The sequence below is a fragment of the Chlorocebus sabaeus genome, chromosome 8 (genome assembly GCF_047675955.1).
Source record: "Chlorocebus sabaeus isolate Y175 chromosome 8, mChlSab1.0.hap1, whole genome shotgun sequence".
Classification (NCBI taxonomy): domain Eukaryota; kingdom Metazoa; phylum Chordata; class Mammalia; order Primates; family Cercopithecidae; genus Chlorocebus; species Chlorocebus sabaeus.
Window position 1 is genome coordinate 96,901,406 of NC_132911.1, and position 21,025 is coordinate 96,922,430.

Below are 21,025 nucleotides of genomic sequence, written 5' to 3' on the forward strand. Positions count from 1 at the left end.
AACTTACTTCATATTATGTTTCTTTTGACAAACTTTAAATTATCATACAGATGTTAATATCCACAATTTAACAAAGCAGATGCACCACATACTCGTAAAAGAAGCTCCATGTGGTTAAGGTTGCAATTCACCTCTTTTCTTTAACCAGCACTATCACTCAGTAACAGGGCTAGCCATCTCCATGTATGTATGTGTGTATGTGTGTGTATGCATCTAAAGTAATAATGGATTAGGATTCTTTCATTGCAATAGAAGAGGAACCAAGTTTATTTAACTTTAGAAAGAAAGGGGCATTGCTAATTAAGACACAAAGATATCCTATGTCTGAATCTGAGCATCTTCTCTGAAAAATCTGCTTACCCATTCTCTCTCTTTAGACTCTTCCTCTGCCTTCCAGCAACATGTGGATTTATGATGACATCCTACAGCTCCTGGGTTAAGGCTTTGTCATTCAACAAACCAACTTAGACTGGACTCCTCTTTTCATCCCAATTTGAAAATGCCTGGAAAAAGAGTTTGATTGTTTGAGCTTAGGTCAAACAAAGTTATTGGACTTCTAATCCAATAACTTTGGTCAAGGGGGTAGGATCCAGAACAAATATGGCTCCTGAGGTTGCCAGGCATGTAAATAAGAGAAGTATTGAAGAGTCAAAAGGCATCTTTATAAGCTAGGCAGACTATTCCAAATGTTACAGTCATAAATAACTAATAATGTATGGCAATTTATATTTTTCAAAGATGTCATATGTATTTTCAAATTTTATCTCATTTGATCCTCACAACACCCTTCAGTAGATGTAGATATCATTATTCTTATATTTTAAACGAGGAAACAGAAAGTACAAAGACTATGTGAATTGCCCCAGTGACACAGCTGGACTGTGAAGGAACTACTACTAAATCTCAGGTTTTCTGATTTGAAATTCAGCACTCTTGTTCCTGTTCTATGGGAACAGCAGTTTCTGATTTTGTCAGAGTATGAAAAAAACTTGAAAACAGGTTTCTGGTCTTCATTTTTTTTTCCTAAAATAGGACCTCTACTTTCTTTCCTGAGAAGGTTCCCCTCCCCACACTCTGACCAAATGTAACTGGGATTCCTCCAGTGATTCTCCCACATGTGGTCACAGGCAATTTACCAACCAGATTTACCATGAAGGGTCTGCTTTATTCAACTTTTCCTGCCATTGCTTTCTTCATTAATTCCACTGCCACTGATGGGCTCTGAAGACACTCATTTTTGCCTCCATAGGCAGAGACCATCCTTGGGTGGCAGATATTCTTTCCAAAGGAGCTTGTCTGCTGTTTCCAGAACTGCCTTCTTTGAAGTGCAGAGCCTTGCTGAGATTCCTGTGAATGAAGTAATGGCCTTCAATGCCTCTCATCACACCGTTTCACCTGTGCCGTGATGCACCTCTGCTTGAGCCAAGTCTCACCAGGTATGTCAAATGTAAATTTCCTCTTTTAATTCTGACCTCTCTCTTAATAGCATCTCCAATAAAGTAAGAGAGAACATATAGACAGGAAACATGATGCTGGACATCCCTGGCACCTCTCTGTCTCTCCCATGTACTACTTTTCTTTCATTCATTCTTCACCCTTTCATGTATTCATTCACCCAGAAAATGATTCTTGTTTAGTGCTCACCATGTGCCGTGTGTCGAGAGACACAGGGGTCAACTGGAAAGTCAAGGTTTCTCCCCTCATTGGGCTCAATTCTAGTTAAGAGAGGGGAGGGAAACCAAACACATGAACAAATAAAGAGAATAATTTCTGATAGGAAGAAAATATATCAGGGTATTGGGGATGTTAGTAACTAGTGAGGTAAAGGGGAAACTTAGATGGGTCTCTTTTGAGAAATTGGCAATCTATAAATCCGATTTATGTAAAACATATCATTTTTGCAAAGATAGGCAAGTGGAAAACTTCAGGCCAAGGAAAGAATGAGTATAAAGGCTTTGAAGAGGAAATAGCTTGGTGTCTTTGAGGAAACAGAAGACTAAAATCTTAGGAGAGTAGTAAGAGGTAAGGTCAGAAAGGTAGAGAGAAGCTAGGTCTTGGAGAGTTTTGTAGTCTACAGGAAGAAAGTTAAATCTTATTCTAAGTGCAATGAAAAAACACCAAAAGTTTTTCAGCAGATAGCATAACAGTTTTAAATGATCATTCTGACTATTGTAGGGAAAATAAAACATTGGCATTAAGAAAACCCTATTCCTTCCTTCCTTGTACCATAAATAAATGAATAAATTCTCACGAATATAAAAGTCTTGCAAATACTTGCTTGGGAAGAAGAGGGATGATTTGCTGTCTAAATTGAAGTACTGGATGAGATATGATTCTTCCACCTGTATACATCAGCACAACTTTTTGAATCCACAATGCATGCTGAATTGTACATTTAGCACTGGAAAGATAACTTAAGCAGCATGCAGGGCCTATCCTCCAGGCGATTTCAGTCCAAAAGAAGGTACAGACAAGAAAAGAAACAATTTCAATTCAGTGTTATATTAGTTATAGCTTGCTGTGTTTCAAACCACCCCAAACTTAGTGGCTAAAAATAACATTCATTTATCATCTCACAATTTCTGTAGGTAGAGAATTTGGGAGTAACTTAGCTAGGTTGTCTGGCTCAGGGTCTCTCCTAAGATTGCAAGCAAGATGTTGACCAGGGTTACAGTCATCTAAAAGTTTGACTGGAGCTTAAGAATCTGTTTCCAAGATGGCGCCCTCACACAGCTCTTGGCTGGAAGCCTCGGATCCTTGTCATGAGAACTCTTCATGAAGGTGTTTGAATTTCTTCATGACACAGCAGCTAGCTTTCCCCAAGAAAGCAATCCAAGAGATTGCAAGAATGAACACACAAGGTCTTTTTATGACCAAATCTTGAAAATGGCACACAGTGACTTCTACTACATTCTATTCTTCAGAAGCAAGTCACTCAGTAGAATCCAAACTCAGGACAGGGAAATTAGTTTTCACATTAGGGAAGGAAGGGGTGGCAAAGGGTTATGGGGCATCCCTTAAAATCACTATCCACAAATGTGATAAAGTAATGCTATGCAGGCAAATAGTGGCATCCTTAAATTAGACTTGGAGAATTTGAAAAGGTTCCCAGAGGAAAGTTAAGACTGGGAATAGTAAGTGAAGAAGAGTACAAAAACACCTTACGCAGAAAGAATAGTTAGGGAAATGTCTGTCCAAATAAGAAAGGGTGGTACATCAGGGAAATGGCAGAGCAGCATCTCACTGAATCTCTGAAGCTACCAGTTGTTGCAGGGCCCTTCATTTTATACACCAACAAGAAACAAAAATCGCTGCCACTTAAATGTGACAAATTATTGATGGTAAAGCACATCTTAATTTTAGAAGTGTGAAGATATGAAATGAAATCAAAGGGCAACTTGGAATCAATGAAATTGGTAGTTTGCTGTTGAAAGGGCTTAGAATAAGGTAGGAGAGTGTGGAGTTTGAAGCTGGAAAGCTAACATGGGCCAGATGATGAGTGTATCAGGTCATTCATATGTTCATATAAAGAAATAGCTGCAGCTAGGTAATTTATAAAGAAAAGAGGTTTAATTGGCTCGTGATCTGAAGGCTGTACAGGAAGCATGGTACCAGCATCTGCTCAGCTTCTGGAGTGGTCTCAGGGAGCTTTTACTCATGGTGGAAGGTGAAGCAGGAACAGGCACATTACATGGTCAGAGTAGGAGCAAGAGCAGAGGGGAGGTGTCACACACTTTTAAATGATCAGATCTTGTGCAAACTCTCTATCACAAGGACAGCACCAAGAGCATGGTGCTAAATCATTCATGAGAAATCCACTGCCATGATCCAATCACCTCCTACTAGACACCACCTCCAACACTGGGGATTATAATTTGACATGAAAATTAGAGGGGACATATATGCAAACTACGTCAGTGCGGGATCCTAGAAGCCTCTAAGTTTAGTTTTTAGCCTATTGTCAGTGGGAAGTCTTGGAGGTTTTAAAACAATGGCGAGTACTCAGATCTGTATTTTAGAAAGATCACTGTGGCTGCAGTGCATAAAATAACTTGAAGGAAGGCAAGGATACCAGTTAGGTGTTGGTTGTATTAAAGATCCGGAACAGATAAAATGGTGACTTGAACAAAAATTAGTGACAGTAGATGGATTGCAGATATATTAAAGAAAAAAATCAACCAGAGCTAGTGATTAATTGGATGTGGGGGTGGGAGAAAAGAGAGTGGGCTCTATAATATTAAAACACTGCACCTCCATAAATTTTACACAATGACAATATGTAGAGTTTTAATACCATTCTGATTGTTATTAATTACCATTATTGGCATCATTATTCTTATCACTTCATATTTTATTATCTTGCTGGGACTAGATGAATTCATGTTATTTAGAGAGACAGCATGATATAGTGAAAAGTGCAGGGTCTTGGGAGACGAAAGAAAGGTTGTTATGCAATGCCGCCTTGATCCTGTAGTAGCAAGTGAATTTGGGCAAGATGTATGACTTCTCCAAGACTGTTTTCTCACCTTTTAAATGAAGATAGCAATTTCTCCTCTGCTGGTGAAACAGGGGAAGTTTATGTTAAGTGTCTGACTTAGTGCTTCATTGCTTGACATACAGTGGGTGCTCAATTAATGGTCGCTATTATTATTACATTCATACAGCACTTAATTTGACAAGCCAAATGACCATTTAGTTGGTTATTTTTTAGAGCAGTTTTTTTGAAATAATGGAGAAGATAATGAAAATGGATGAAGCCATTAAGGCAGGTGAGTGATAGAGGGATTCACATTGTAGCTTCTACCCTACCATGGATATTACAGAGAAATAATAATACATGTTTAAGTTCAACAGTCTATGTGCAGAGTATTCTGCCGATGGGTAGCGGATCATTTTGCAAAGCATGTAAGACTCTAATTTTTCCACAATTAGGCAGGTTGTTAATGGGTATTTTATAAATTTTTAAAGACAAGTTTCAATGTCAAAGAAGTTTAAGAAATGCTGGGATTTGTTAAACCAGTTCCTTTTCTGCAGAATTTACCAAAGCTTTAAATATTCTGAAGTGTGCTATAAATCTCCAAGAAGGGAGATAAGATGCAGCATCTTCCAAACTTATTTGATGATGGAACTCTTTTGAGACTAGTTTTCCACAGAACACGCATTTGGGAAATTTTGCAGCAGACTGTATTTTCTTGAATATCTGCATCTTGTATGCATCCTGTCTCTACCCTACTTTAGAAATAGCCACCATATCTGAGCAACACAGTAAAAAGATCTTTTTTCATGACTCAGGAAAAGAGAATCTTAACAGCACCCAAATCTAAGGACCTTTTTAAAAAGATTATTTGACATTGATTGTCAGAATTTAAAAAACAAACAATAAAATTCACGGAAGGTATTGAAAGGTTAACCATTCCCATTTTATTTTTATAAGTATATAAAATAAGATAAATAACGCCTATAGGTAACAAGATTGTGTATCAATTTAAGGTACAAAAAAGCTTTTTCATATATGTATTCAGATCAAATGGAAGCTATGAAGATGCCAAAACAATAAATACTCATCTTTAAAAGTGTGCATCTATGTATCTTTCTTAATTGTTTATTTGGAATGTATCAGATACATAAGGATATAGTCTTATATATATCTGCTAACTACAGCAGTGTACATAGAATTCTGGAATATCACAGAAATCAGAGTAAACTAAGCAATAGTACCCAGAAAAAAAGAAAAGGATAGCAATCAATAGTTGGCTACTAAGTATTATTTTCAAGTAATACTGGTTTTAACATCAAATTTAATATCTGTGGTTGACAAAAGATTAAAGAGGTCAGTCTAGTTAAACACTCCGACTCATGCTCCATCCCAGAATATCTCTGAAGGTAGCCTCACTTTCCTTGGCCAACCTCACTGACAAGGCTGAATGGCCTTATGCTTGATCCTGGGCACTTTATGGTATGGTTTTCTATGTTTGTCTGTGCCTTTATTTTCCCTTACCAGCATGATTCCTTTATATGCTTTATGGAATTAATTTTTCTTCCCAGGAACAGAATTATAATGAACCCTTTATTGCTCCAAAATCATGTTGTTGGTGTTACGACAGGCTATCTACATATTTCTGGAAAGGTAATGGCTCCATGTAGCCCACTCACTTGTTTTTGTTGTTTTTCTTTTTTACTCTTGAAGCAAGTCTTTGTGTCAATTTTCAGAAGTATATGTACTGTACGTTAGATTCTGTCCAACAAGCTCTCCCTGTGCAGTGATCCCTCGTATCATTGCTACAAATTGTCAGTGCCCCAGTGAAATGAAGATATTGATTTCTCCGTAACTCCCTTCACCACCTCCATAGGAGGCTCTTTCTGTGGATGCAGAAAACGCATTAAAACCCCATGCTGTCATGAGGTAGATTAATGCCCTTGTGTCACAGCTCTCCTTGGAAACTGCATCAAACACCAAGCATTAGAACTGAATTAGAAGCCACAGAGACTTTTGAGTATCTCAAGATTGCCACTCTCTTCTGTCCCATGTGAACAATAGATCCATTTGCAAATAGAGTCATGAAAATGAAAATGCCTGAGGACAGGAATGCATAGATGCCCTTGGGTCAGGTCCTCACACACTAAGCAAAGTGGACTGTCTTGTGGGTAGTGAATTAAGCAGCATAATCAAACTGGGTAAAAAAGGCAGAGAACTGGAGATGTCAGACACCTGAAAGTGCTTTTGAAATATAACACAATAAAATTATGTATAAGAAAAGAACTGACTTACCTGAGTGACTTCTTGTCATATCAGAGGTTCCATTGTCCTGAAACTTTACCTAATACCTGCTTCCTGATCTCAGCTTCCTGGGATAACAGCTTTTGCTACTTCCTGGTTAAACCTTCATTACTTGCTTGTTATTCCTTGGCACTCACCTTCACTCAGGGATGCCTGATAAACCTGTCAGTTGAGCTTATTACCTGCCTTTGTATTTTTATTATTAATTTATCATGTCCTTAATTTTAGACCAGAACCCTTTAAGCAGATTTGGCATTTCTGCCACCATATAAACCATTTCTCTCTGCTTTCCTTATAATAAAAAGAACTTCTCCTTCTAGACTGAGAGACTGTGTCCATTCTTTCCTTTAAGAACAGAAATAAGGCTGGATGCAGTGGCTCATGGCTATAATCCCAACACTTTGGGTGGTCAAGGTGGGAGGACTGCTTGAGCCCAGGAGTTCAAGGTCAGCCTGGGAAACATAAGGAGACCCTGTCTCTACAAAATAATAATAATAATAATAATAATAATGATAATAATAAATTAGCTGGGTGTGGTGGCATGCTCCTGTGGTCCCAGCTATGTGGGAGGCTGAGGTAGGAGGATCACTTAAACTAGGGAGGTTGAGACTGTAGTTATAGCACCACTATACTCCAGCCTGGGTGACAGACGAGACCCTATCTCAAAAGCAAACAAAGAATAAAATTAACATATTTTAAGGACTATATTTGAGTAGCACAGACCATACATGATGATAATGACTATAAAAATCCCAATTATGTATTCATTAAAATAAAAATGTTAAAATAATTTTAATTATGTGAACATCAAGTACTTTAAAGCAATGGATTATTTTATTCTTATTTATTCTGGTATTTTATTAAAGTAGTATAGGCATGTGGGGAAACATCAAATAAGGTGAAAAGATTTGGAATGAAAAGCAAGTTTCTCCCTTTTACTACTGCCTCACCTCATCCTGGCCCATTCCCTCATCTATGTCCCCAAAGCCAATCACATATGATTTGGGGGAGCTTTAGTTCCTTTGGTGTTTTTGCCAATCCCTTTCAATGATGAATTCCATCTGCAGTTTCCTTCTTATTGACCTCAGGATTCATCTATTGGCCATGTGTTATGATAACCAGGGGAAGCCTACTTATGCCACACAGATCCATTACTTCTTTCTCATTTTTATTCCAACAAATTACAGCTCTATTCCCAGTTTCTTCGAGGTTACCTCTGATTCCATCAATGTTCTCCAATTTTGAATTGCACAATTGTAAGTTATTTTAAATCTTCAGATGTGACAGAGGATATTTTTTCTTATTTGTATATATTTGTTTTAGAATGAAATTTTATTTTGGGCAATTGCAACATTTCAGGACAACTTTTGAAGCATACCTATAATTGCATTACAACACGAAATGTGAGCAAGTAAAATCGAAGCTTGATTAAAATGAGGGCTGGAATGCAAAAGTTAAATAAAGAGCTTAAATGGTGAAAAAAACAAATTGGATTTCTAAACTTACTTTCACTTTGATCATCGAAGGTGTTATATATTACGTTTTGATAGCTCAGAGAGTGACTCAAGTGGTAAATTTATAGAGTATCATTCCATTTAAATGAACAGCAGGATATATTTGCAGAAACAGATTAATGTTTCTTGGAAATTTATTAACACCTGCTTGTTTTTCTACACTCCTGTTGATATGTGGTTTTCTATCTATCATATGTAAATTCCATTCTTATTTTTTAAAATAAAAGGTAATTAAACTGTAAGATCTTTTTCACACATTACAGCTAGTGAGGAGCGCAGTCAAATGTAGTCTGTGCCCCATTGTTAAGAAGGATGATGAGGCATTTTGGAAAGCCTGAGCATGGAACGCAAGAGGGCAGCAGAAAAGGATTGTTTCTTCTTTCTCGCGCACTATTAAGTAGGTACATTAACTACATCTACCCAAATTGAAAAGGAGAAGAATTCTCCCGTGGAGTTTGCAGCCTCCACCGCTGCTGATGAAGAAGGTTTTGGAGATATTTGAAAATCAGTGTGATGAGGTGGGAAGGAGTGAGAATAGGCTTCTCTTCCAAGCACTTCAATGACCCAGCATTCCCCTAGGAGTACAGAATAGACCCTGCTCGACCTGAGTACCCATCCCTCTGCCGCCTTGGTTACTGCCATGTTCTCGGTGCCAGATATGCAATCAGGCACAGCCTCACTCCAGTTCACAGATTAATGCCTGGTCTTTGTTTACTCTCACAATCCTTAAGACAGTGGGGATAAGGGTTGTCTCATGTTGAACTTTTGGAAGTTCTTAATTCTCAAATCAAGGGCAGAATATAGTTCAGCTTCTTTCTGTGATGCCTTCCTGCATCTTCAGCATTGGAAGTGGAACATACAATTTCATCCCTCTACATTTTATGTTACCCCTAAATTTACCTGGGATCTTATCTTCTTCTCTTAAAATAAAATTAAATAAACAATTTAAGGTCAGAGACACCCCCACCCCCCTGCTTTTAAATTTTGTTCTAAGGAGGATACTTGTGTAATTGAAGGTGTATATTGTCTGCACTGATTTTTCTTTTTTTTAAAGGACATTGGTTGACCTAAACCTAAACACACTGTACAATACGGTACATGTTATAATGCCAACCTATGACATATAGCTAAGTCAAGAAGGCTGAACTCTTTAAAGCTTCCACAAACCTATTTTATCATTAGTTATTCTCCTTTTAGGTTTGGATACAAAAGATGAGTTTGTAACCAGAACAGCCAATACTTTGAAGTGGATGAAAAGTCTAGAGTCTGAGCATGTTGTTTAGAGCAGGTACCACAGAAACCAAATGAAGTAAACTAGACCAGGTACCAGACAAATCAAGAGCCAGGAGCCAGGTATTAAAGGCAGATCAGGCAGAAATTCGGCATCACAGTTAAATGATAAACCCCACCCTATCTAACCTAGATCTTCATGACTCCAAAGCCCACACTATGCCATCTCCGTAACCTTGCAGTTAAACACTCACAAGAGATTAACTACAAATATTTTTCCTTCTGCTGACTTTGCTGGGTGTTCTATTCACAACAACAACAAAATGCAATTATAAATGCTGCATTATTATATTGGGTGGATAAACTATGGACCCAAGTGAATGAAAAGTACTTTAGTTAATGTAATAAGCTGTGTGGTTTGCAGCCTTGACCTTGCTTTGGAACTCATGGAATCTGAAAGGGCCACCCACAAAACAGCTCTTCTATGAAGATCACACAGCAGTGGTCAGGACCCTCCTGAAGTTCTCACAGCTTTGAAACCTGACAGCTGCCCTCATTTCCTGCAACTGCTGAATACTGAATACATACTGAGCACCTCCTATCCAGCATGCTCCCTCCACACCTTCCTCGCCCTTCCTTTCTCTCTCTCTTCTTTTTTTTTTAAATCAAGACAGAGTCTTGCTCTGTCACCCAGGTAGCCTTGCTCACCCTAGTTCTATACTCATGCTTGCAAATATAAATTATAATATTAATTTTGGGGTGGCAAGGATCCTCATTCTCTGACAGTATTCTGAGATCTGATGCACAGCATCTATCTCCACTTTGCACATTCCTTCTCTTCACTGCTGTCCACACTGACATGGGTTCCTTCCCTCCTAGTTGCTTTTGGAAGCCCTTATATGCATATTGGTGTCTGAGGATTCGATCTGCTTCTAGATTCATTGAAATGGGTTCCTTGCCTTAAAAAATTCCAGTTATTGTTTCTGCATGATTTCTAGGAGTTTAATTGATGAATTTTGCAGCCAAATTCATGAAAGAAATTCTACAAAAGTTATTTCAAAGGGAAAATGTTCAGGACTTGTGAATGAATGGGGGAAAGGAATAAAAAAGTAAGCAAGAAAAAAGAGGCATATTGAATTAGTGTTAACTATGAGCAATAATTATTTTCTTCATATTTTATTAACTAATTCATTTACAAGTGGCATTGAAATGGTAAGTAGGAATTTTTCCTGACTTATTCTTTTGCATGTAAAATCTGTTTTAATATGATTGGTATTTTACCTAAAAAGAAACTGAAGATGACAAGGGGCTAATACCCAGAACACACAAGGAACTCAAATAATTCAACAGCAAAAAAACAAATAATCTAACACAAACAAACAAATAAAAAGTGGGGACATGAAGAGAGATTTCTCAAAAGAAGACAGACAAATGGCCAGGAGATATTTGAAAAAATGCTCAACATCACTAATCATCAGGAAAATGCAAATCAAAACCACAAGGAGATATCATCTCACCCCAGTTAGAATGGCTATTATAAAAAAGACAAGAAATAACAAATGCTGGCAAGGATGCAGAGAAAAGGGAACACTTTTGGGGTGGGAATGTAAATTGGTACGGGCATTATAAACAATAATATGGTGGTTTCTCAAAAAAACTAAAAAGAGAACTATCATACAATCTGGCAATCCCACTAATGGGTGTTTATCCAAAGGAGAGGAAAGCAGTACATCAAAGGAATATCTGCACCTCCATGTTTACTGCAGCACCATTCACAATAGTCAAGATATGGAATCAACCTAAGGGTCCACCAATGGATGCATGGATAAAGAAAATGAGATAGATATATACAAGGGAATACTATTTAGCCATTAAAAAAATCATACCATTTACAGCAACATAGATGGAATTAGAGGTCATTATGATAAGTGAAATAAGCCAGATATAGAAAGACAAATATCACATGTTCTCATTCATATGTAGAAGCTTAAAGTAGAACTCTTCGAGGTAGAGAGTAGAGGCTTGGGGATGGTGGGGAGGGGATGAAGAGAGGTTGGTAAATGGGCACAAACACAGAGTTAGATAGAAGGAGCAAGTTCTGGTGTTCAATAGCACAGTAGCATGACTATAGTTAGCAAACATTTATTGTGTATCTCAAAACAACCAGAAGAAAAGATTTGGAGTATCTCAACACAAAGAAATAATAAATAATTGAAATGGTGGATATCCTAAATATCCTGATTGATCACCATATATTATATGCATGTATCAAAATGTCACGTGTCTGCTATAAATATGCACAATTATTATGCATCAATATAAATATTTTAATAAATTAACTTAATTTTTTTTAAAAAGGAGCTGAAGGCATAAGTTAACAGAGATGATAGTGCCTGTGCTCACTATACTCCACTAACTTTCAAACTTTCATTTATAAAAATGTCATATAAAATGGAAATGTTTTCTTCAAAGAAATGTTTACTAACTATAGTTTACCAAAAATTGTTCAAGCTTCCCAGAATAGCCAACTGAATGGCCATAATTTGCTGGTCCATCTGTATTTCACACTATTCCCATTAATTACTTGAAACTCTTCCTGATATCCTGCCAGATACCATTCTCCCTGCCATGTGCCCAAGCTGGTAGCAAACTGAGTAGTCACTGTGTTCAATGTACTTGTCCTGCCCCTGGGCAGATGTTGATGCCACTCTTGCATCTTTCTATGGCCTCCCAACATTTTCCACACTGCCTAATAAAATAGTGCCCATTCTTCAAGGCCCATTTCAAAGTCCATTTTCTTCAAAAGTCTCTGCTGAGCTTCCCTTTACTGTCAATTCAAAGGATCACCTTTGCAAAATATTAGTTGCATGGAAAATATTTCAACAATTTATTGAATAATCTGAATACAAATAAGCATTTGGAGACAGGACTTAGATCCAAGAAGGCTTGGAGAGATTTGTAAATCTTTTGTATGGTTGTGGCAGCTGATACCAGGATAGAAAAGAACTCTCTGAGGAATGCAGCGTAGGAGTAAAAAGTGCAGGGGTTATAGCCTGAGGAAACACAGTGAACTACCCCAAGACTCAGGTAGGCATACAGATATTGACATCAGATATTCAGGAATGAGTCAAGAGCACTGCAGGTGTACTTGTCCTGATCTGATCATAGTGATGAAAATATTTTTCTTTGTGGGTGGCTATTTAGGATACTCTTTCTCATTATAATAATATTTTCTATTAAAAATCACAGCATCAATACAACTCATAATGGCACTTTTTTTCTTCAAGATTGTTTCTAAGTTCCTGCATGGAGTCTGGAGGAGCCACTTAAAACCTGAAGATTCTGCCACGATAATCACCAAGGAGACCAGTGCCTGGGTACCATTTGAGGAAGGAAATAAGAAAGGTTTATTGAGTTTGGAATATCATGATATGTTAGAAAAAATAATATTTAGGTGATGGTTCACATTCTTTTTCTCCTCCTTTAAGCTCCAAGAAGAACTCCATCTCTGCCTGATTGATTTCTAAAGTTTTATTGTGTAGAATTAGGGTAATGGATGACAGGCACAAGATAGAAATTTGATCTGATTGATCCATACTGGAAAGGACAGAGTTATTTATAGATAAGACCAAGAGGTGAGAATAGGGCGGTAATAAGAAAAGCAGTATCTAGTATGTGCTGTGTTTGAGGGAGAGTTTGGGAGAGTTTTGAGAGAAGGAGGGATATTTGGTTAGCCACCATATGATTTCCAAAGATTCAGATAATACATGGATGAAGGAACTTTTTAATTTTTTTTTAACTTTGAATTCAGGAGGTACATGTGCAGATTTGTTAAAATTGTAGTTTGTGTGATGCTAAGGTTTCAGCCACTATTAAGCCTGTCATCCAAATAGTGAACCAAATAGTGAACATAGTATCCAGTAGAGGTTTTTCAGCCCTTGCCGTCTTCCTTTTGGAGTCCCCAGTGTCTATTGTTCCCATTTTTATGTCCCTGTGGACCCAATGTTTAGCTCCTGCTTACAAGTGGGAACACCTTTGAAACAAGTAATAAAAAACCTACTAACCAAAAAATCCCTGGGCCAGATGGATTCACAGCCGAATTCTGCCAGATATACAAACAAGAGCTGGTACCAATCCTGCTGAAATTATTCCAAATAATTGAGGAGGAGGGAATCCTCCTTAACTCATTCTATGAAACCAGTAACATCCTGATACCAAAACCTGGCAAAGACACAACAAAAAAAAGAAAAAAGCAAGTCAATAGCCCTGGTGAACATAGACACAAAAATCCTCAACAAAATGTTAGTAAACAGAGTCAAGTAGCACATCAAAAAAATTAATTCATTATGGTCAAGTGGACTTTATTCCTGGGATGCAAGGTTAGTACAATGTACACAAATCAATACATGTGATTCACCACATAAGCAGAATTAAAAACAAAAACCATATGATCATCTCAGTAGACACTGAAAAAACATTTGATAAAATCCAACATCCCTTCATGACAAAAACCCTCAACAAACCAGGTATTGAAGAAACATACCTCAAAATAATAAAAGCCATCTATGATGAATCTACAGCCAGCATCATACTAAATGGGCAAAAGCTGGAAGTATTCCCCTTGAGAAATGAAGGGAATTTTAAGAGAATTTTGCTGTTTGTTATTAATGAAACTTTTCTTTGGTCTGTTTTGTAGTGACTGTGCTATTTGGATTACTTTTAAAATCCTTTCGGATGTCAAACCTATTTTTTTCTTTCCTGAATGTGACAGTAGATGTGCCAGTTTCATAGCAGTTCCATTTAGGTTGTTGTGTTTGGGTTAATGGAGATATATAAATGCGGAAATGTCTTATAGACATTTAGAGATATATGACCTGAGTTTAGATCAGAGAAGGCTTGGAGAGATTTATAAATCTTTTGTATGGTTGTGGCAGCTGACACTAGGGAAGGAAAGAGCTCTTTGAGGAATATAGTGCAAGAACAAAAAGCACCAGGGCTAAAGCCTAAAGAAACACAGTGATCTACACCAAGACTTGGTTACACATACAGATACTGACATTAGATATTTAGGAATGAAAAGGTAAGGTGCACTGTGGTTAGCTGAACAGGAATTTCAACAAAATAGGCTTAATAAGGGTGACTGAGAAATGCAATCTTACCAAAATAGACTGAATATTTGGAGTATGATATCAAAGAAACAGGATGTGAGCAAGGAAACAGAAAAACCATCGGCAAGAGCTGTGATGGTCTTTAAAGAGGAGAGTGGTGCCAATAGAAAGTGGCTACCAGCTACTTACCTGAATAGAACAACTCTGTCTACCTGAATAAAGCAACAAGTAGCATAGCTGTGTCAAGCGTTGTGTGGAAGATCTTTAAAGGGCAAGTTATTGAAATGAGGGTAGGGAAAATGGAGGCTATGTCAGGATCTGGGGACACAAGATATTCATCAGCCAAAATGGCAGATTAAGGGCCTCTGAAACTCCACTTCCCTGTAAAAACAATGAGAACAATGGCAAAAATGGGCAGAATCAACTTTTTCAGAAACCTGGAAAGTAATCCAAGACTTGCAAAAATCTGAGGAGTGTTTATTCAAGGATCTGGGAAGACCTACTGTCCCTTACTCAACTCAGGAATTCTCTGAGTTTCTCTCTGGAAGCACTAACCCTATCAGGGTACAGTAGGGGCTCTGCTCTGTGTTTCATAATAACCACATCCACTGAGTCCTCAGCTACATTTCTGAATCTATCCCTACAAGGGGGTTTACTTGAGTCCAAATAAAAGAGCTCAGGAGAGTACAAAATTACATGAACTATGATAATGTCATCCAGAATAAAGAATGGGTGTGGGTGAGGTGGGGATTAGTTTGTACAGAATAAATAAATTTGAAGAAATCTACTTTATAACCAAAACATTAAATTCATAATTTCCTATTAAGTTAATTCTATCCTAAGAGTTTTCTAATCTTTGAAGACCCACTCAAACCCAAGATTTTTATGACTATTATAATTCCAGAGTTGCATTAGATATTAATATATTATTTTCCCCAAAATGTGTAAGTTACTTTATATTTTTATAAAGTGCTTTCCATGCAAGATTTTTTAATCCTCATGAAATTTCTTTGAGGAAGGTGATATGATTTCCATTTTAAAGGTGAGGAAAACAATGTTCAAGGAGATCATGGAATTTGCCTAAGGTCTCCAAGCCAGAGAATGCTGACCAGACCATTCTCAACATCTGCTCCTCACATTAATTTTTCTCCTTTCCTTCCTCCTCCCTTTCCTTCTTTTTAAATATTTTAAATGTAAGGTTTAAGAGGCATGTATTCATAATCATCACTCAGGTCAAAAAATGAAACATTACCAGAGCCTCTGAGCCCCCTTGCTGTCATCTCTCAATCATTACCCTCTCACTCTCCTCCAAGATAGCTACTATCTATGTGTATTGCAAGACCCCCTTTACCTCTTAACCACTGAAGCATTCATTCCTAAAGACTGTGTGTTTGTACTTGATATACATAGAATCATTATATATGTCTGTATATGTACCTTACACACACACACACATATACAGGTTGAGTATATCTTAGCCTAAATGCTTGAGACCAGAAGTATTTCAGATTTTCTGCAAGTTTTGGAATATTTGCATTATACTTATTGGTTGGGCATTCCAAATTTGAAAATCTGAAATCCAAAATGCTTCAATGAGCGTTTCCTTTAAGCATTATATTGGCACTCAAAAAGTTTTGGATTTTGGAGCATTTTGATTTCAGATTTTGGGATTTGGGATGCTTAAACTCTCTGTGCGTGAGTGTGTGTGTGTGTGTGTATGTTTGTGTGTATGCTTGCATGTGTGTATGTACACACACATATATAGTTTGAGTCTGACATTTTTCACTCAAACTATGCTTTATCCATAGTTTAGCTGTAGCCAAATTTTGTATTTTTCTTGCTGTATACCATCCGGTGGTATATGTGATATATAAATATATCACAATTGACATATCCATTACTGATGGATATTTGGATTTCTTTCAGTTTTTAGCCATTTCCAATAGCTACTGTGAATATATTTCTATGTGTCTCATGGTGCACCTGTGCACATATTTCCACTGAGTGTATACCTAGAAATAGAACACTGGATCACTAAGTACACACGGCTTGAACTTTGGTAGAAAATGCCAACCACTTTGTATACCCTCTTTTGTTAAGTGCCTGTAACAGCTGCTTCCCCATTTTTCTACTTGGTTGTATTTTTCTTATTAGTTTATAGTGTTAATTGGCTTGGACCACTATAACAAAATACCATAGACTGGGTGGCTTAAATAGCAGACATTTATTTCCAACAGTTCTGGAGGCTGGAAAGTAAAAGACCAAGGTTCCAGCTGGTTCAGTGAGGCCTCTCTTCCTTACAAGACAGAGAGAGAACCTCTGGGCTCTCTTCTTCTCATATGGACACTGATCCAAGCATCTCATCCCCCTACTCATGACCTCATCCAAACCTAATTATGAACCAAAGATCTCACCTCCAAATGCTATCACACTGGGGACTAAAACTTCAACATATAAATTTGGGAAGGACACAAACATTCAGTGAATAAAAAGGAGGTGTTTTGAGAAAAAAAAATTCCGGTTTTCAGCTCTGTATTGGTTATGTGTGACAAATAGCTTATCCTATTCTATTCTTCCGTTTTTTCTTAATGGTGATAAACACTAATTCTTAGCTGTATTAATTTTCAAATAAGTATGTTCTATGTATTATTCAAGAAATAGTTCTTTGTCTTGGGACAATCAAGATATATTGCTAAATTAACTCATAGAAGGTTTGCTATTTAGTCTTTCACATTTAAATCTAAAATTCATCTACAATTTTTATTTTGATGTCTACCATGTAAAATGGGTGTTCCAAATAGATATCCAATTGTCTCAGGACATATTTAAAAGACTCTGCAATGCCATCATTTACAAAAGGTAGAGCGTCTTCATATATGTAGGTGTATTTCTGGACTCTCTATTCTGATATATTGGTTTATTTATTTTTCTGTACCAATATCTCGCTGTTGTAATTATTGTAGCTTTATAACAATTCTTGATATCTGATTATGTAGATCTTCTAACTCTGTTCTGCAATATTGCTTTGGCCATTTTTGGCCCTTAGCATATCCATATGCAAATTGAGGATTAGTTTCTCAATTTTCACAAACTACATATACACACATAAGAAGCTTAATGAGATTTTGTGAAAGTATTAAATCTATAGGTCAATTTGGGAAAAAATGGTATCTATGCAACATGAGTCTTCTAATGCATGAATATGGTATTTTCCTCCACTTATGTAGGTACTCATTTGCTTAATAATTTTTGCCAGTTTTGTACATTTGGATCTTACACATTTTAAAAAGAGTTTTGTGTTTAACTCTAGAAATTTAATAATTTGATACTATTGTAAAGCATCACAGAAATTAAGAATTTAAAATTTTATTTTTCCAAATGTTTGGTACTGGTATGTAGAAATACAATTCATTTTTATATGTAGATATATCACCAGCAAACTTGTTAAATTTATTAATTCTCATATTGAAGGTAGCTTTTTTTCTATGTACACAACTATGTAATTTGTGATAATAAAAATTTTAATTATTTTTAATCAAGCTTGGTATTAGTTTTGTAAATGCTTTGGCCATTATCCCTTCAAATATTTCAACTGTTTCATTTTCTCTGTCTTTCTTTTCTTGGACCATGGTTACTCATATTAGACTTTCTCCCTATATTCTCTTATGTTTTATATCCCCTCTTTTCTAATTTCCATCTTCTGTTACTCCATTTTTCAGTTTAAACATTTTCTTCTGATTTATCTAGTAGTTCACCAATCCTCTCTTCTGTGGCATCAAATGTGTTATTAAATCCATCAACTGAATTCTTTATTTAGGTCATTTTAATTTTTCTAAAATTCTCTAGTTCTTTTTTAAAACTTATATATCCTTTTATTATAGTTTCTAGCTCTCAATTTTTTACTTTAACATCTCCGAGTTTCAGATTTTCTATCTTTGCTTAAATATTAGACTAGCTATTAAACCAAACTTTGAAAATATTTACTCCAGGTTTTCAAGTAGTCCTCACTAGAACAGTTGGTTTGAATTAACCAGAACCCCTCATTATTAGAATCAGAAGTCAGTCATCCTTAAACTTCTTATCTTTTCACGTTTGCCATCTTTTAGACACATTCCTGCCATTCTGGACCTTAAATATGGCTAGGAAAATATGGTGCATGGCCATTAAGCATTAAGACCCGGCGTGGTGGCTCATGCCTGTAATCTCAGCATTTTGGGAGGGCGAGGTGGGCGGATCACCTGAGGTCAGGAGTCTGAGACCAGCCTGGCCACCACAGTGAAACCCTGTCTCTACTAGAAATACAAAAAATTTAGCCGGGCATGGTGGTGGACGACTGTAATCCCAGCTGCTACTCAGGAGGCTAAGGCAGGAGAATCGCTTGAACCTGGGAGGCGGAGGTTGCGGTGAGCCAAGACCGCGCCATTGCACTCCAGCCTGGGCCACAAGAGCGAAACTCCATCTCAAAAAAAAAAAAAAAAAAAAAAAGCAGTTACAGGGCAATATAAGACAATCAGTCACTAAATGAAAGAAAGATATAGACTTTTAAGTGCTTTGGAAGTCAAGAAAAGGTGATAGATGTATATAGCTGAGAGGATATATAGGGCTTAGGAAAGCACACAGCAGAGAAGGAGGCCAGAGGCCATCTGAGTTGAGAAGGCTGGGTGAGGGTATATAGGAAGCCCAGGCCAAAAAGTGCAGTGAGCATGGATAGTTGCTGGACTGGTAGAGAAGGGAAATATGATTTGGAGTTGAAGACACCATTTTAAGGAAAACCTTAAAAATTAAATGGAGGTGTTTTGGGTTTTACTCTGAAAACAACCCCAGGCTGTGGGATGTTTTTAACACGATTAAGCAAGTCTGGGTTACATGCTTGCCCCTAAAGCTGAATGGGGCACTGGAATCACATGTCCTGAGAGTGGAAAAGGGACAGAATTGTCAGATTCACCAAATGAAGATAAGAGTTGCCCAGTTAAACTTTAATTCAGATAAACAATTAATAATGTGTTAGTATAAGTATGTCCTCTGCAATATTTGGGACGTATTTACATTAACATATTATCTATTAATTTTCTGAACTCAGATTTAACTAGGAGTCCTATATTTTATCTGCAATTCTAAAGTGGGTTCTTCTGTTAAGGAAAATTGGGATGCTATCATACAAAGGGGAATAGATGCTCAGCAAACTAAAATGCAAAAATGCAAAGATCTGCCAAGAATAGACTGGGGAAGAAGCTAATAAATCTCTGTCCTTTTGAAACTCTACCATCTGAGGTATTGAAGACCCTCTTCAGTATAAACAAATAACATGCTGACAACATGCCAATTTGCAATCCTAATTTTTAAAACATTTGGAGAGAACATGAATTATTCCAAAATTTGTCAAGACAATTTGTTCACTTACAAAGTGACTTTCTTCTTCCCTAATTATTAAACAGCTTTATTTCCATAAACCTGACTGCTCCAGGAGGTTTTAATGAAAATAAGTGGAACAATCTTCAAAATGTCCATCTAATGAAAGAAATAATTCACTGAAGTATTAAAGAATCAGAATTGTGTCACCACTCAAAGATTCCTCAGGAGGAAGTTAGAAGAAAATCTGATTATTATGATCTCTTTTATCCAGATCTGATTCCTGATCTACAAAACAAAATTTTGTTTGGGCCATTCACATAGTTCAACTTGCAAAAGTAAATTTCAAGTCCACATAATGATTGGAAAAATAGAAGTTTCACAAGTTTTGTGACTATAGCACACTTGCAAAAATGTTCCACAACAAAGATATTTTGCAGAGGGACAAAATATGTCAAGTGAAATAAACTAAGTAACAAATATGTGCCCTGCGAGGGCATATATATAAATTCATATATAAATGTTTATTCCTACTCATGCCCTGTAGGAATATAAACATGATTTTAAAGAGAGGTAATTTTACAAATTATAAATCATCCATTGCTGGTCCGAGCCAAAAAAAAGAAAATGAATTTTAACCAGACCCCACCCCAAGTCACCCCTTGCCCTGTTCCCAACATACATCTATACCTGTCCAAGCTGCGGTGTGTTCCTCAGGCATCGATAGAAATAGCTAAGGGGAATGAAGCAGATGCCCCTCACGATATCAAGGCATCTATTTTTACCCTAAAAGAGTAACCATGCTATTTGTGGCTGCTAGTTTACCATATATCATCCTCCCCCTCTTTGCCTCTCTTTCTCTTTCTTGCTTCTCACACCTGTGTTTGTGAAACAACCTTAAGATCTTTTTACAAAAGCAAAGCATAGCAGCTGGGGGTTGTTTGTTTCACATACCTTCTGGCAACTGCTGCTCCACAAATGTCCAATTCGCACTTCCGTCCTGCCTGTCCACAGGGAATATTCTGGTATTCCTTGCCTTATCTGTG

At 37.0% G+C, this 21,025-nt stretch overlaps 1 non-coding gene across 1 annotated transcript in view; it reads right to left on the reverse strand.

Annotated features, from left to right (window-relative positions):
- Positions 1–893: 893 nt before the first annotated feature.
- LOC103237124 (uncharacterized) overlaps positions 894–21,025 on the reverse strand; it is a 33,924-nt gene continuing 13,792 nt past the window's right edge. The window contains exons 2-3 of the transcript XR_005241029.2: positions 1,645–1,715; positions 894–1,395 (exon numbers count right to left, since the gene is read on the reverse strand). This is a non-coding gene — a transcript (uncharacterized protein). The remainder of the gene's footprint in view (positions 1,396–1,644; positions 1,716–21,025) is intronic.